Source organism: Eretmochelys imbricata, chromosome 4, assembly GCF_965152235.1.
Source record: "Eretmochelys imbricata isolate rEreImb1 chromosome 4, rEreImb1.hap1, whole genome shotgun sequence".
Classification (NCBI taxonomy): domain Eukaryota; kingdom Metazoa; phylum Chordata; order Testudines; family Cheloniidae; genus Eretmochelys; species Eretmochelys imbricata.
The window spans coordinates 86,947,512-86,966,023 of record NC_135575.1 but is presented as its reverse complement, the minus strand read 5'-3'; positions in this window follow the sequence as shown (position 1 = coordinate 86,966,023).

The window sequence follows — 18,512 nt, the reverse complement described above, 5'->3', positions numbered from 1 at the left end:
TATTTGAATGGATTTGAGTCCTTTTCTGTAATATGAATAGTTCACTTCACTTATATTGATCAAAAGCTGATGCATCATAGGATGCAGCAACTCTGGTGCATACTTGGTACTCCAGGAAAGCTTGAGGAAGCCAGTGATCATGACATCTACATTGTTAGGGCTCTGTGGATTGGAAAGGATGGGCTGTCTTGGAAACAGGAGAGGAGCTGTAGGGCAGATGCCCTCAACAGCATCCTCCCCTCATAGCGCAACTGATTTCAGAGTGCAATCTGTGTGAGAGTTAATTGCAGAGCTCCTTTAGGGGCAAGAGTATAGAAGGGAAGGCTATCTTTGGGTATGGCCTTAGCTCCTCAGTGTTGTTTTATGCTAGGTTCTGTGAGTATGGTAGACTGGGCCACCCTTCAGAGGCAGTAAACACCTTCTCCTTGAGGGGTGCAACCTGAATAGGGAATGAAAGCAGAGATTGGTTACTGGTGCTGCTGTGGGAGCCGTTGCTCCTTGAGGCACTTTGGCTACATAAGAAATGGATGAGTGACAAATGCTGTACATGAGCTATTTGTTATATGAATACCATATTGACATTATACTGATGATATGCATATGTTGGAACCTGTTTGCATTGGGATATATTCTGATTGATGTGCAGCTTTATGTCACTTAGAATGGCACCATGAAACACTTGCCACTAAATGTCAGACATTTATTTGATCCTATTGATTTTATTGCAATATTAACTGTTATGATTGAATAAACCATATTCTGTATTTACAACAACATATGCCCCATAAGGATACATCTCCAGAGCTAAGAAACATTAATGGATACATCTGTATTAATGCTATATGTGCTGCTTTTTTAATTGTGGTACACAGTAATGCATATAAATGTTATTATCCATCAGGTGAGCACTTCTTCACCTATACTTCTAATTTACTGCAATTGATATGGGTTATTATCTCTCCTGGGATTGCATTTCCATTATCCATTCATCTTCCATACTCCTACTGTCTGTCAATCTTCTTGTTTTGATACCACCAGCCACTACCTCTATCTTTTGCATAATAGAAATCTTTCACATCTTAGCCAATTGCTATAATTGTGGGCAGCTGGTTGAGTGCTGGATGACCAAGAGTCATAAATGAGGGTCCTTTTATAGTATTTACTTTTATAATAAAAAGCACACAGTGAGAGCGCTTTCACATCCTGTAATTCACCTGTACTGAAGCTCCTGCCTCTAGCTGCTGTGCTCAATCCAAATTTGCATGAAATTCGGGAGGCAAAAAAGTGCAGTTTACACTTCACTGTTCTGGAGAAATTTTTGGAGCACTTTTTCCTCTCCATGTGCTCTGTTACTGTAGAGGACAATCTGGCCTATTGGGAGAATTGTTTCTAAAACTGACATCAATAAAATTAAGCATTTTTCTTTCAGAACAGATTTTGGGCAGCTATGTTGTAAGGTAAATTGAATTGAAATTAGAGTCTGCTCCTGGTATAGATAAAAGGCTCAAAAGTCTGAATTTTCATTTGATCCTCTGTGATATTTTTTTACAGGTATTTTATGGTGGCAACTTCAGTTACCTTGTATTTCCGTTCCTATAAATGATTTGGAAAAACCGGTAAACACTGAAGTGGCAAAGTCTGCAGATGATGCAAAATTACTCAAGACAGTTAAATCCAAAGCAGATTGTGAAGAGATCTCACAAAACTGGGTGACTGGGCAAAAAATGACAGATGAAATTCAATATTGATAAATAAATGCAAAGTAATGCTTATTGGAAAACAATCCTAATTACACATACAAAATAATGGGGTCTAAATTAGTTGTTACCATTCAAGAAAGAGATCTTGGAGTCACTGTGGATAGTCCTCTGAAAACATCTATTCAATGTGCAGTGGTAATCAAAAAAGCTAACAGAATGCTAGGAACCATTAGGAAAGGGATAGATAATAAGACAGAAAATATCATAATGCCACTATATAAAACCATGGTATTCCCACATCTTGAATACTGCATGCAGTTCTGCTGGCCCACCTCAAAAAAAGACATATTAGAAATAGAAAAGGTGCAGAAAAGGGCAACAAAAATATTAGGAGTATGGAACAGCTTCCATAGGAGGAGAGATTAGAAAGACTGGGACTGTTCAGCTTGGAAAAGAAACGACTAAGGGGGGATCTGATAGAAGTCTATAAAATCATGAAGCTGTGGAGAAAGTGAATAAGGAAGAGTTATTTACCCTTTCACATAACACAAGAACCAGGAGTCACCCAATAAAATTAATAGGCAGCAGGTTTAAAAAACAACAAAAGGAAGTATTTCTTCATCCAATGCACAATCAACCCATGAAACTCTTTGCCAGGGGATGTTATGAAGGACAAAACTATAATGGGGTTCCAAAAAAGAACTAGACAAGGTCCATTAATGACTATTAGCCAAGATGGTCAGGGATGCAACCCCGTTCTCTGCATGTCTTTAAGCCTCTGACTGCCAGAAGCTGGGACTGGACAACAGGGGATGGATCATATGATAAATTGCCCTGTTCTGTTCATTTTCTTTGAAGCAGCTGGTATTGGCTACTGTCGGAAGACAGTATACTGGGCTAGATGGACCATTGGTCTGACCCAGTATGGCCATTCGTATGTTCTTATAACTTTAAATTTTTTTAATATGTTTCTTTATTTGGGGCTTTGTTTGTAGGAATTATGTCATGGGAAACAAATCTATGTGTGCTAAATGGTTAGACTGAAGCTTTTATAACAATAGTAGGTCCTTTGAACTTAGTTATTTTCAATATAATTGTCCTGATGTTATATTTTGAACCATTATATTCTTTTGATTATTGGGAGAACCTGTCTGTATAGAACATTTGAAAATTTAATGTACCTGTAATAGGATGCTTGGAGGGCTGGGTTGCCTAATAGTTGGCACACCTGACTTCTAGACCCTTGCTTCCCTAGCAGAGGTGTCTCAGTCCTTAAGGAGATGTGCTAGGTGGACCAGGGCCATCTCTCTCCATTCAGTCCCAGCCCAGGACCTTACATAAAGCAAAGCTGACAGGATTTTCCTGGCAGAAAGTCTAAGTCCACTGCCCTTGGCTATTTTCTACCTCTGTTTCTTCAGTTTGGGGCGTGGCCCCAATATTCCAAACAGTCTGTAGTGCCCCCTTGTGGACCTTTTGTGGCATCCTGCCACCTCCTCAGGTCCCTCTGGGTGGTACAGACAAGATGGAAGGGCATAAGCCCACAATGTCTCTATGGTTAAATCAGCTCACTCACTGCTGGGTGCTCCTTAGTGCTTCTTCCCTGGTGGCTGTCCCAGCTCTCAGGCTCCTAGTGATGCTCCCCTCATGAAGGGAGATAGCTTGCTTCTGCATCTTTGGCAGTCAGCCCTGAACTGAGACAAATTCTCTGCTTTTCATCCCCCTACAAGCCTGGCATTAGCTGCAGGTGTAGCAGCATAGGGCTAACTGAGCCCATGGGCTCTACTTAACCCTTTTTGTGCTGGTGTGATGTTTCTTAGCCACACCACAGTACCTGACACTAATACTGCCCTGTTATGTTGTCTTGTTATGCTTGTAATTATGAAACAGTTGCAAAATGAAGTCTAGGCTATTTTTAGCCGTTAAATATCCCATAGCATTTTTTGTAAGAGATGGGGTATTAACCCTGCTGATGTGGTCAAATTTTAACTAGGGTAGCTAAACTCCATCTAGCAGCATTCCCAGACAGTTTCAATTCAATATCTTTTTCTTTCATTCAGGCTCAGTCCAATGCCTTTAATGTCAGTGGGAATTTTTCTTTTGACTTCATTAGTCACTGGACTATGCTCTTCCTGTTCAATACTGTCGTGTGATGTTATTGTGCAGTGTTAAGCATCTCCTGCTTAGCTCACTAGATTTCACTCCATTTTGGTACTGTATGAAGTGCAGGACTCTATAAAAGTTCACTGAATTATGGTATGATATAAATCTATGATATTTAGGACAAGGTGAAGAGTTTGTTAAAGAGAAATCTCCCCATGCAGCCAAGATAAACCAGAAGTAAACCTGGGCGGGTTTTATTTGTGTAAAGTTACTGAGCAAGATGTTAAAAGATTTCATACATCACCACTTGTGAGTATTTCAGTGCAAATAGCTCCACACCATTATTATGTACAACACACAAACACATACATGCACTTTCACATTCATTATAAAACAATCACTCTCTTGATTCTGGACTGCCATTATAGTAGACATCTGGCAATCCAAAAATATCATCCTTGATTTAGGGCCTATTCCAGCTAATGGGAAAACTCCCATTGACATAAATGGGTATTGGATTGGGCTTTTATAACAAATATAATCAATACTCTTATTATGCCTGGACAATGAAAATATGCTTGAGTTATACAAATGGATGCTATACAATGAATTACAGAAAAGGCCATTGAATTCTGATTTCATAGTTTTGGAAGGTTAATTTCATTGACATTTCTTTGTCATTCAACTTATCCATTCTCATATGGGTTTTGGAGTAAAGTAAATTATTTGATTACTGTCTTGCAACTTGTCATACATCTTCTGGGTGGATATTTTTATTTCCTGGCTTTGATGTTTAGATGTTATGGGTTCTGTTCTGTTTAGGAGTCAGTCTTGAGGTCCATCTACCATAGTTATGGTCATGTGGTCCTACGAGAAATCAAAAGCAAACTGAATCTTTAAACAAAATTCAGGTCTTTCTCTTTCTCGCTCAATAATTTCATTGTATTTTAATTTGTGTAATTAATCTGTCTGTTAGAACTCTGCTCTTTTCATGAGTTTTCAAAGAATTTATGGGGATATGTACAGTAAATATGTAGCCTAATATACCATCGTGTGTCTTTATTCCTTTGAGTTCAAAATTAAACAAAAGTACTAGTTCTTTGTAGCCTAATATACCATCGTGTGTCTTTATTCCTTTGAGTTCAAAATTATACAAAAGTACTAGTTCTTTGTTTAAAACAATCCACATTTGAAAGGCTAAATTTCTAGTGAGATCTTTAGGTAGCTGCTAGTGCCCTGAAATATGGAGCTACACTGATGGGCAGTGGATAGTACCAACATAGGGGCTGATCCAAAGCTCATTTAAATCAATGGAAAGACTGTCCCATCGGCCATATGGATGATCCAGATTTGTATATAACTGAGATCAGAATATGACCTATTTTCTTTCTGGTTAGGTATCTGTGACCTTCAGAAGGATCCTGCCAACTAATGTACCCAAAGCAATGCCTGCACAGTCAAAGCATATTAGTTAAAAATTGCTATTAATGCATGGAGATTGTAAGCTGCAATGATGCAAAAAGAGATCCAGTGTCATATATGCTTTGCTGTGTAATACATATTAATCCAGGTAATACAAGGTAAATTATTTTCAGGAGTGTAAGCATCTAGTTTAATTAAGCAGAATGTGAGTGAATGATGCATTTAGGTTCAGAGTTACGTAATGTAACCTTATTGCTGCTGGGCTCTTGGTAGAGAAGTCAGGGCCCAAGCTGTCAGGTGCTATATGCATTGCAGGAATAGTCAGTCAAGGCTAGTTTGAGCTGGAACTGGATCATCAATTTATGTCTCACTATTTGGGATGTTTCTTTGTTTTCTAATAAAAACTGAGCACTGTTAAGAAAATTCTGGTGCATTTTTGTGATTCTTCAATATTCAGCACACATTTTAAAGCACAATAAAGTAAAGAAAGAGGCTATATTTGTCAGTGTTTAAAAGTTATGTCTAGGCTCTGTAGAGATATCACACATGTTAGTTCTAAATCACCAATACCTCTGCAGTGATAAGCCACAAGGCAACCTGTGGTATTTCAATTTTTAAACACATGTTCTGTTTCTATGTCAGCTATATATTTTTCTCTCTCTCTCCAGTTCCCTGTCCTCTACTATCATTCTGTAAGAAATCTGTCTCCAAGATGTCAGAAGATAATGAAAAGGGAGACACAAAAAAGGAAGCTGGCCACCTGTCACTCTAATAGGTACTTTTCTCACAGGCTCTGCAGGTGTCCCTGTTCATCATCAAAAGTACATATTTTGAAGAATAGCCTAATGTTTGTGCCAGCTGCCAAACCGAGGAAACCCTTTGCTGACTGAACTTAGAAAAGGCTAAGAAGAGCTGATGTAGCGATAACAAGTCAAAATAATTTGTAACATGCATGCTGCAGGTGAGCAGCAGCAGTCTCAGTGATAGTGCCTCACCATGAATTTCTAAATGTATCCTAAACCCTGACTGAAACAAATGTACTTGAAAAGGAATGTGTAGTTGAGTCCTGCAAGGAGGGAGAACAAATGAATAAATAACTGTAGCACTGATCCATCTGAAAAACTGATTTACAGTTGGTCATGGTGGCCCTATCTTTTCAGTGCTATCGGGAGACCCCATTGAGGGCTGACATGGCCTACCCTGAGCATTGTAGCACATGCACCATCTTCTGAGAGGCGTGGCAGAGGTGGCCATGGTATGGCTCAGGAAATTGGCGGGAGACTCACAAGAGGCTTTAATTTAGAGCAGAGAGCTGAACAAGATGTTCATCTCTGATGAATCTGCAGAATAAGTATGTGATGTTGCACTCCATATGCTTTATGAAAATATGCTTATGAATCTGAATATGATGTAACTGGAATATGCTTTATGCAAAAGGTCTCTTGTAAGGTATCATTACAAAGCTTATAATCTACTGAGTGTCTTCATCCCATTTGTTTGCATGTATTATTTCTATGTCTGGAGTTAGGAGAATAAGATATACACTTGTATTACTGATGTAAACATATTGAGTGGAAGCCATTAAAGATGCTTCAGAATCAATAACTATAAATGGCTCTGTTTACTTGCAAACCTTCCTGTGTACTTGTGGGCCAGCCCAGGAAGAATGGAGGTCTCACAGGACATATGACCGTGTCACATGATACTAGAATCCACCTTAAATCTGGTACTTTTCCATTTAGAAGGAGGGATGGGGACTCAGAGAGAGAAAAGATTCTCTCCTTGGGCCAAAGCTATAAAAGGGGTGGAACGGACAAAGGTGGCTGCCAGTCATGAGAAAACCCCTAGTTACCACCTGAGATGGCTGCTGGAACTAACAAGGACTGTACCAGGGGAAAGGATTGGGCCCAGACTAGGAAGGAGTCTAGTCTGTGAAAGAAGCTTATTGGAACATCTCTGAGGGTGAGGTATTACCTGTAATCAGTTTCTTAATGTAATAGGCTTAGACTTGCATGATTTTGCTTGGTAACTTACTTTGTTCTGTCTGTTATTACTTGAAACCACTTAAATCCTATTTTTTATACTTAATAAAATCACTTTGGTTTATTAATGAACCCTGAGTCAGTGATTAATTCCTGGAGGAGCAAACAGCTGTGCATATCTCTCTATCAGGTGTTATAGAGGGCGGACAATTTATGAGTTTACCCTGTATATGTTCTATACAGAGTGAAACTGATTTATTTACGGTTTGGATCCCATTGGGAACTGGGTGTCTGGGTGCTGAAAAGGTAACCTGCTGAGCTGTTTTTAGTTAAATTCTGCAGATTTGGGAGCATGGCCCAGACCCTGAGTCTGTGTTGCAGCAGGCTAGTATGTCTGGCTCAACAAGGCAGGGTTCTGGAGTCCCAAGTTGGCAGGGAAAACGGGCTCAGAGGTAATTTCAGCAAATCAGGTGACAGTCTCTGTGACTGAACCCATCACAAAGTAGGAGCATTAAGCAGGTCTCAGATGAAGCAACAATGCAAACAGATATATAGTATTGTATGAGTCAGGACTACAGGTAGAGTGGTCTTGGATAATGGCTTGCTAATGTCATCCCCTCAAGTGATTTTTAGCATTGGATGTCTGAGGAAGCTCTGGAGATGCTGGGCAGCTGATCCTGACAACTAAAAAGAATAATGTCCAGAATAAGGGAGCCAGAATCCACTGTGAAAGTGAGCCAGAGTCATTTTAAGGAGATCTAAAGGAATGATATTAGGATAGTAGTATGGGGCTGAGAGATGCTAGTGGGATCTAAAGAGCAGTTGTAACAGTTTGGAGACCCCTGGAGAGCCAAGAGACTTGAGCAATGGGTTAGACCAGCACTGGGAACTAACTTTATGCCAAGGATACCTGATGGTAAGTTAACAGCAATGAGTTTGCTTCTAATGGCCTGATGCTCTGGAAATTGGAATTTGACAACAGACATGGTTTACATGTGTATTGAAAGTATGCTCCACTGTGATAAGTGATCAGCTTGTTAGACTGTTAGACTGGAGTTGGCTGACATACTGACAAGTACATTAAAGCCACATGTCAAGATTGTTTGTTAGTGCTATATAAAAGTGATGTATTCATTAATTATTTTATTAGAATATGCATATATAATACTTAGAGGGGTCAGGCCTGTGGCGATCTGGGCTGCAGTCTTGGCAAAAAAACAAACAAACCAACAACAACACATAAAGGTCAGAGAGCACACCAGTCACTGAGAAAGGAGGATGCATGACCAGTTCTGGAGCAACACTTTGTGACTGGTAAAAGGGACTACAGCATTGATCATTCCCACCCTGTAAGTTCCCAGTTCTTTTCAAGACAATGCTGCTACAAATGGGACTGTAATGAAGATGAAGGACAGAGGCAGTGGCACTGTGCGCTGGCAATGAAGTGTGTGCATGCGTTTCAGGTTCCTGACTCCAGGTTGGAACATTGGCCAGTACTCACCAAAAGGAGGAGTGTCATCCATTGCATTATTAGCACCATTTCTAACCTTATCTAGGTTTCCCTTGCATTCCTTCCATCCAAGCACTAACAAAATCCAGCTCTTCTGAGCTGGGAGTGCATGTGATCACAACACGAGCTGACTTGGGTGCAGTCCTATAAATAAGCTATAGAAATTTCTCTAAATTAATTTTATTCTTTGATTATAACTAATTTGTATTGTCCCTTTTGAGGTTCAGAAAAGCAAGTAGCTACTTTGCTTTCTCTGCAAAGGTGAAAAAGGCAATATGTATTAATACTTTTTATAGTCATACTGAAAATGTATGCAGAAAACTTTTAAACAGTACAGTATGCTTTATGTGAGACGTATCTGTTATGTGAATGAAATGATCCATTATTCCAATCTGTTCATGGGCCTGACAAACTGTAGGGTAAATAAAGCAAGTTTTCAGCATTGTTCCTTCAAATTAGTGAGGTGGCATTAGCTAAATTCATCTCTGTGCTTTTTTCAGTAAGTTTATGTTTAGGCTTTTCTGCTGTGTGAGGGCTGTGACATAGGCTGCCTTCATAAGTAGCTATACATGTAAAAATGGTGTAATTCAACAACTATTTTCTATGAGAAAGGTGAGGTGTACGTTAGCAGAATGACTAAGTGTTAAGTTTAATGTTTTAAGAAGCATGGAGATCAGACTTTGATCTCTCATACATCACTGGAAATCCAGAGGTTCTCTACTGAGACTCCAATGTGACTTCAGTTGACCACTTCCAGATTTACACCAGTGTCAATCAGATCAGAATCCAGCCCATAACGTCAAAACAATATACAGCAATGCTAGATCATTTCAGCTTTATTACATTCCAGCCCAGTACATCTAACTTTATATATGTCTGCAGCATGCTATACGTTTATTATTTTTTCCCCCTGTTTCGTCTGACAAGTGCAGAAACAAGGCCAGAAGCTCATTCACTTATCTGGGCTAGGTACAGTAGTATGGTAACTCTCACAGGGAGCAATTACAGATATCTGATTATTCCAGTAGGTGGAGCTTGGGGATTCCATTCCTGTGAAGAAACAACACATTCTGTATGGTCTTCTTAACAGAGTGTGTCCCACTTGGGGTCTTTCAGGGCTGTGGCAAAAGTAAACCCTTATTATTTTGGCATCTCTATGGAAACTATCAGAACACTAAACAGTGCGTTAAAAATAAACAAGACTGGGCTATCTTAGTGCAGGTGCAAACTTAAAGGTCCTGAGTTCACACTGATGTAAACCTCATCAGAGTGGTTTTTCTAATTTAGTCTTCAAAGAGGACTACATTGGTGCAAACTCAGAAGCTTTAAATTCTCGCCTGCAGCATCCACAAGGGGAATTATAGTGCAGCACTTTTATGTGCATTGCTATTCATGTCCCCTCAGTCTGAACTTAGGGGTAGCCAAACCCTATAGCTTCACATGCCTGACATAGCACAGTGGAAAGTAGGAAATGAAGTTAGGAAAACAATCTATTCCACGTGGAATATCTTTCTTTGATTCAAACGGTAGCCTTATGTGGCTGGATTAACAATGGTTCACAAGTTAGAAAGGTCTTGTAAAGTACTGAAGACACATACTATGACCAAACCCTTCAACACTAAGATGGCTGATTCTATATAAAGTATACCTCATGAGGTCAATGAAAGGGTACATCTTTTGAAGTCATTGAGATAGCATTAGTGCAAATGTAAGCTGAATATGGCCCATAAAATGGCAGATGCCCCATTTCATTATTAGTTGATGAGCATTAGAGAGAAAATCTTCAGAGCAGGGACTGTCTTCCCAGTTGTTTGTACATTTCCCAGCACAATGGTGCCCTGATCCTGATTGAGAGAGTGCCCAAATCCAAACAATAAATGAAGTGTGCAGAGACTAAAGTTCCTACAACTTCTATTTCTAAGTACTCAACCCCAAAAATAAAGTTGAGAGAAATATTTTAATCTGGTAAAGTGCCGAAGAGTGATTTTTAAATGGTGTAACAGAAAGGCAAACATGTTAACGCGTTCTCTTGGGCTTTTAAGCTACTTTCACTTTAGGTGAAAAGCCACTTTGAGGCTTCCAGAATGGGGAGCCTGATGAGATCTGAAACAGTTGTCTCCAAAATAGTTTGCCCATTCTAGTAAAGGAACAGTGGCAGGGTTACTCACAAATATTAAGGAATAACCCTTAAAATATTTTACCAAATACTCCTGGATGTACAAGAGTCTGTCTCTGAAGTGAATTTTCACTAATTTATGCAAACCTCAAGTGACTGGAAAACTTTACTGATGTTTTACACTCAATGTGTTTTAATGTTTCCACATTTGTCAGTGCCGTAGTTACCAGTCTCACAGCAAAGCTTTTGCAGAGCAATGGACCAGAATACCTATCAGTAGCTTGAGCCATGGTGATGTATTCTTTAACTGTGCCTATCATCATCTTCCATTCATCTTAATGCCTTTCATTATGCTGCCCCTTGTCCCTGAAAAACTTCCCAAATGCCTTCTCTGTTCTTTAAACCCCTCCTTTAAAAAAACACTCTTCTTCACAGTTTTCATGTTAATCTCCTCACCATCTATATCTCTGGGCCTATGAAACTGGCAGAAAATGTTTATTTGGGTGGGGATTATAAATTCTTACAAAGCTCTTGCCTCTAAAGACACCTTTGTACTCTTCTGAGGCTTTACTAATAAATGTTATTACACATAATTACATACGTGCTGGAACTAAGGGTGTGGGGGAGCTGCCACACCCCATGGCTTGAAGTGGTTTTCATTATATACAGGCTTTACAGTTTGGCTCAGTGGCTCTCAGCACCCCCACTATAAACATTGTTCTGGCATCCCTGAATAATTAAGAATACCTGGTCAAATACTGAGGTTCTGAATGTAATGAAATACAGTGGGAGTTGCAGGTAGCCCACACATTTCAGAATTAATTCACTCATGAAAACAGTTGTATTTCCAGAAAGTACGGCAGATACTAACATTTCAGACATCATCAAATCAATGCAAAAACTATTCAGATAACATGATGACCCAATTCGAAGAACTGTTTTCTTCCCCCTCACCCCCGCTCTCCTGCTGATAATAGCTCATCTTAAGTGTCACTCTCCTTACAGTGTGTATGATAACACCCATTTTTTCATGTTCTGTGTGTATATAAATCTCCTCACTGTATTTTCCACTGAATGCATCTGCTAAAGTGAGCTGTAGCTCACGAAAGCTTATGCTCAAATAAATTGGTTAGTCTCCAAGGTGCCACTAGTACTCCTTTTCTTTTTGTGAATATAGACTAACACGGCTGCTACTCTGAAACCTGTTTTCTGAAGGTGGCTGTAGAAGTACTAGGTGTGATGTCCCTTTCAGAGGCTGCATATGTCCAAGCCAAACAAAATTTACAACAAAGAATTCACTCTACCTCAAATGTAAACAGTTATGAAATCCAGGAACCAAATTGCTTTAACCAAGCCTTCTGGAGGAATCCACTTTTAACTGGTCACTCATTTCGTTGGGTAGACAGAAGGGTTTTAAAATAGGGTGACCAGATATCCCGATTTTATAGGGACAGTCCTGATTTTGGGGTCTTTTTCTTATATAGGCTCCTATTACCTCCTACCCCCGTCCCGACTTTTCACATTTGCTGTATGGTCACCCTTGTTTTAAATAGCTCTAAAACTCTACTAGCTATATCAGTTATGAGCCAATTTCAGGGAGAACATCCCTGCCTCAACCAGTCCTCTTTTCTTCTGAAGGGGAAACCTTTACAGGAGTCATAATCAGCTCCACCTGAGGCACTTCTGACTTCTTAGTCTCCATATTAATGCCTTTATTAGTCTTGGGGTGCATGAGAATTGCTACTCTTCCTACTATTAAGCTATTTTCCACTGACAAAGGCAGGTGTTAAGCTGTTCTTAATAATCTTCTATGAGAAAAATAAAGTTCCTAATATATTTATTTGCTGTGAAGAGTATTTCTGAATTTGTTGATCCACAGCAAGAGAAAATTACAGTTTCCTCCATACAGTATTGCCAAATCCAAGTGTTCAAAATCGAGTCAGCCTCCCTGCCCCAAAATTAGTTGTTGTTTTTTAAAATGTAGGGAATTTTTTTTAATGTGCCTTCTTTTTTTTTGAGTCCTTAAGCTTTTAAGAACATAAGAGCGGGCATACTGAGTCAGAGGTCCATCTAGCCCAGTATCCCGTCTTCCAACAGTGGCCAATGCCAGTTGCCCGAGAGGGAATGAACAGAACAGGCAATCATCAAGTGATCCATCTCCTGTCACCCATTCCTGGCTTCTGGCAAACAGAGGGTAGGGACACCATCCCTGTCCATCTTGGCTAATAATCATTGATGGACCTATCCTCCATGAATTTATCTAGTTCTTTTTTGAACACTGTTATAGTCTTGGCCTTCACAACATCCTCTGGCAAAGAGTTCCACAGGTTGACTGTGTGTTGTGTGAAAAAATACTTCCTTTTGTTTATTTTAAATCTGTTGCCTATTAATTTCATTTAGTGACTCCTAGTTCTTGTGTTATGAGAAGAAGTAAATAACACTTCCTTATTTACTTTCTCCACACCAGTCATGATTTTATAGACCTCTATCATATCCCCCTTAGTCATCTCTTTTCCAAACTGAAAAGTGCCAGTTTTATTAATCTCTCCTTACACAGCAGTCGTTCCATACCCCTAATCATTTTCTTGCCCTTTTCTGAAACTTTTCCAAGTCCAATATATCTTTTTTGAGATGGGGTGACCACATCTGCATGCAGGATTCAAGATGTGGGTGTATCATGGATTTATATAGAGGCAATATGATATTTTCTGTCTTATTACTATCCCTTTCTTAATGCTTTCCAACATTCTATTCGCTTTTTTGACTGCCGCTGCACATTGAGTGGATGTTTTCAGAGAACTATCCACAATGACTCCAAGATCTCTTTCTTGAGTGCCAACAACCAATTTAGACCCCATCATTTTACATGTATAGTTGGGATTATGTTTTCCAATGTGCATTACTTTGCATTTATTATCATTGAATTTCATCTACCATTTTGTTGCCCAATCACCCAGTTTTGAGAGATCCTTTTTAGCTCTTCACATTCTGCCTGGGACTTAACTATCTTGAGTAGTTTTGTATCATCTGCAATTTTTTTCACCTCACTGTTTACCTCTTTTTTGAGATCATTTATGAATATGTTGAATAGGACTGGGCCCAGTACAGACATCACTCTTTACCTCTCTCCATTCTGAAAACTGACCATTTATTCCTATCCTTTGGGCTTGGGTACACTTACATTTTATAGCGCTCTAACTTCCTGGCTTAGGGGGTGTGAAAAATCACCCCCCTGAGTGCAGCAATTCAGAGCGCTTTAAAGCTCCCACTCTCCCATATGTACTCAATCTCCCATAATGGACTGTGGTCTCTCTCTATGGTTGATCTGCAGCAGTTTGTCATGGGAATTTTAGTTTCCAGTCCAATTTTGATTTGTCTCATGATCTACAGTTACTATGATTCACTGTGGCTGCTCAGCCACAAGGAGAGACTATTGTGCAACATGGGAGATGGAGTCCAGCCAGGAAGCAGGGCCCATAGGGGAGAATGGGGGCAGGAGACACGTGGACCTATACCTCCTATGAGGCTCTGCAGCTGCACAGGCAAAAGAAGATATTCCAGAATGAAACATTTCAATTAGCCAAAATGAGACAATTAATTTTCTGACAGGAAATTTGTTAACCCTACCAGACAGTTTGCTCCTACTACAAAGTTGAAATTCTCACATAAACATGACTGCAGGAGCTGGGGGTCTAAGGAAAACCATAAATATTATGAGTCTCACAATAACAATCACAAAAGTTAGCAACACTCTCCATGAAATGTACACGACATATAGCAATTTTTCAGTGCCATTTTGTCAAAATATTTCACTATGGAAAACAAATGTATCAACACTTGTCCAGAGAGTAAACATGGCACAAATCTTGACGCATATCAGCTGGGAACCACAAGGTTTTCTGATAAATATGACAGACAAAGTGGGCAGTAACAAATCTTGGCTGCACAAAAAGCTGCTGTGGTAACCTGTAGGTGTTAGTTAAAATTGAACCAATCCTTTGTTGCATCTGCTTACACACACAAATGTGATACTGGTGGGCCTTTCCTCTCAGCCCTTTTGTGAAAAAAAAAAAAAGTTTTCCCACATTATCATCAAGGAAGTCTTGTAATGAGTGATACAGTCCACTGTAGCCTTTTAGTGTTGGCAAGGACTTATAAGTTATTTTTTTCTACACCTTGAAGAACATTACACTTCTGAGTAGGATGACATCTATCACAATGGCTCCTGAAGTCAATGTCACAGAAATTTAATGGCTGAAATCCCTGTCCCCTAATATAATGGTTATCACATGAATGACCAGATACTGACATGGATAGCATCAGACGTTTTATAAATGAAAGTCGTCTAAGCAAAGCATCAGCAGGATTGGAAATCTGTAGGTAGCTAAAGATCTGTCAAAGTGACTTATTTGCAAATCGTTAGAAATAAAAGCTTTTTAGTTTTCGGATGTCCTTCACACCACATGCTTGTCTATTTCGAATCTAGCACTATATTTAATCTGGATAATATGGTAGCAAAAATGAACTATGTTAAACTCCAAAGTGCTTTTAGCCAAGGAGAAAGTTAATTTTAGGTAAGTATAATAAAACAGATTCTTGTTTAACTCCTTCCAGTACTAAAATGTGTGCTATGGGAAAACTAACTAACTAACTAACTAAAAAAAATACTAGAGTTTCTTGTGGCAACTAGAATAGGAACAGTTCTCCATTTCCATACTATAATGTCCTGTTAAGAGGAAGTAAGTGAGAGAGTGACAGTGTCCTCTCCTCCATTGGATTTATAGACTCATGTTGCAACCCTAAATATTTGCTTTGAGTTTTATTTATAGCTTATAATATTTCCTAATTAAATAATTTTTCTCCCATCCTGAGACACAAATGTCTAATCATTATAGACGTCTGGAGACCCTCACACATCTTCCTAAGGGAACTGCAACAGACAACACATAATATATTCTTTTCTCAGTGTATGGAAAATTATAGCTACTGGCAGAAACCAGTTCTTAGCTTTTCAGAGCGGTCCTCACTCAGCCACTGAGATAAAACAGAAGGCATCACAGATTTCTGTTTCTAATAGCTACCAATTAAAAGTTGAAGACAAACCAAACCGAAATAATAATGTATAAGAGAAACTCTATGGGAAAATAGCACTTTGAATAATCTGTGAGGAAACATCGTAAATGGAAGGCTCTAAAATTGCCCAAGTGTGACTATAAAAATTGAGGCCTTAATTCTTCAAAATAGGCTGATTGATTTGTGGAATTGAAGGGGTGCTTCTTTGCATTGCACATCATAAATTAATGCTGAACTTTGGGAAATAAAAGGTGTATTTATAGTAAACAGGTGGCTCCTATTCCAAAGAGATTTGTTTGGCACTGTTTTATGATTGAGCTGATGCTATGACATATTAAGCGGAGCTTGTCACTCTTCCATCTGGTCTAGACAACTGCTGGAGGTGGAACCTATTTAGGAAGTTGCACATTTCCTGCAGTTGTTCCTGAATGTTTAAAAATAATGAACAGAAATCTCTGATTTACTTTGCTTTATTAAACCTATCTTAGGGGAATCATGTCATTGTTCATGGAGTAAATTGTACATGTTGCGTGGCATTTAAGGAACTTGTTATCAAATTACTGCATTTTAAAGCCTTACTTGGTGCTAATGGGAAAATTGTAAAGTGCAGATCAGGCTTTCCATTGGTCTGATTATAACGTATCTAAACAAATGCACTTGATAAAGAGTCCTTCATGCTAAGTAAAATGCTTCTATGCCTTATGGGAACCTTATGTTGACTTGCTTTCATCTCCCTCTGGACACACTTTATCCTTGGGTCTTATCTGGAAGAAGCAGTTGTTGCAGAGTGCTGTGTTCACTGCATACACCATTTCAACTTGTTTTGTTATTGATGAATTGGTTTTGTGGTTCACAGATGAAAGTGAACATTAAAAACAAGACATTCCCATACTAGTTTTTCTCTGCTTTACCCAAAGGGCAATTTAATGCTACATCAAATAAGATAGTAGCAGAATAATAAAAAGAACCGTTCCCTTATCCAGTGGCTTTTAATAGCTTGATTTCATTTTTAAGAGTCTGATAATCTTCACTTAGTGCTTTGCTCTGGATCAAACACTTCACTGCAGTAAGCCTGTTTGTTTTTTTGCTTTGGGTCTATGTTATGTTCAGCTAAATCTCCAGATTAAAAGGCATTTGGTCCACATACTTTGCGAGATTAACTTTGTGATTTTTCACTCCCAATGGCAAAACTTTCTCACTCTGTCATCATGTCAAAGGCTAATAAAAACAATGCAAGTACTAAGGTTTAATGATGTCCATGAATTCCCAATATGTTTGATAGTAAAAGAATGTCAGTGTGCGCAGACTGCAAGAAACAGGGCAGGTACACTCCAAAACTGGTGGTTTATTTTATAATGAGATTCACCAAACTGGTAACAAAAGAGCTTTTGTAGCATGACACTGGTTAACAAGAAACCAGTCCCCTTTAGGCATTCCAGCCCTTGGTTCCAGACAAACTGGTCTTGTATGATGAGAGGTTACTGAAAACCCAATTCACTATACATGAGGTTCTACCAATCCCAAAGGATCGGACACTTACCCCCAGTCAACATATAACTCATATTTTACCCAAAAATAATGCTTGTAGCCAATCTTTTAGTAATTAAAACTAAAGATTTAATTATATGAAAAGGAGAGACTATTAAATGGTTAAGAAATCATATACATTACAATTGATCTTTAGAGTTTACTGGTCAGGATTATAGCATTGATATCAAATCTGCTATCTTGTAAAAAATCTCTCTGGATTCATCAACAGATTGGAGTTGGGCGGGGGGGTGTCATTCAGTTCCCTGTTTGAAAGCAGTGAAAGTGAAAGAGGAAATGAAGACAAAGAAGTGATGTCACAGTCTCCTTTTTATACTTTCAGTCCAAGAGCATGGAAAACTACTGGCAAAAGGTGGAGTCTTAGGTCACAAATCCAAATCCTCGTCACATGTCCGTACATGCCATGATGAGTCACTGGGAAGCCATTGCCTCAGTGCTTTGTGAAACATGTCTAAGAAAGACTCATTGAGCATGCATAATGTCTTCAATGGCCCACTGTGAGAGCTGAGTGTCCTTAATGGGCCACCAACACATGGCTATCTAATCCTGACGTAAATTTGTCTGGGAGGGTGTCACCCAGGCATGCAACACATTTTTGAGATTCAAATGAGTAGCCAATATTCATAACTTCATATAAAAAGGTGATGCATGCATATAAATAGGATTATCATATTTAGCAAATCATAACTAAAGCTATGATTTTTGTCACAAAGGTCACGGAATTAATGTAATCCATGGCTTCTGGATATCTCTGTGACTTCAGCCAGCAGTGGCTGGGAGCTGCAGGATCCCCTTACTGACTGTGGTGGCCAGGAGCTGTGGGGTACCCATCTACCCAGGCAGCAGGGGCCCCTTGGAACTCCGAGGCACCATGGGTGGTGAGGGGACCCTGCAGCTCCCAGCCGCCGTGGGTGGTAGACAGCTCTAAGCCAAGCAGCTCTTGACCGCTGCAGGGGGCAGAAGAGCCCCCCTGAGTGTGGGGGCACCCGCAGTTGCCCAGCCGTCACAGGCCATGTGGGGTCTCCGCAGCTCCCCATTTTGTCATGGACAGGTCACAGGTT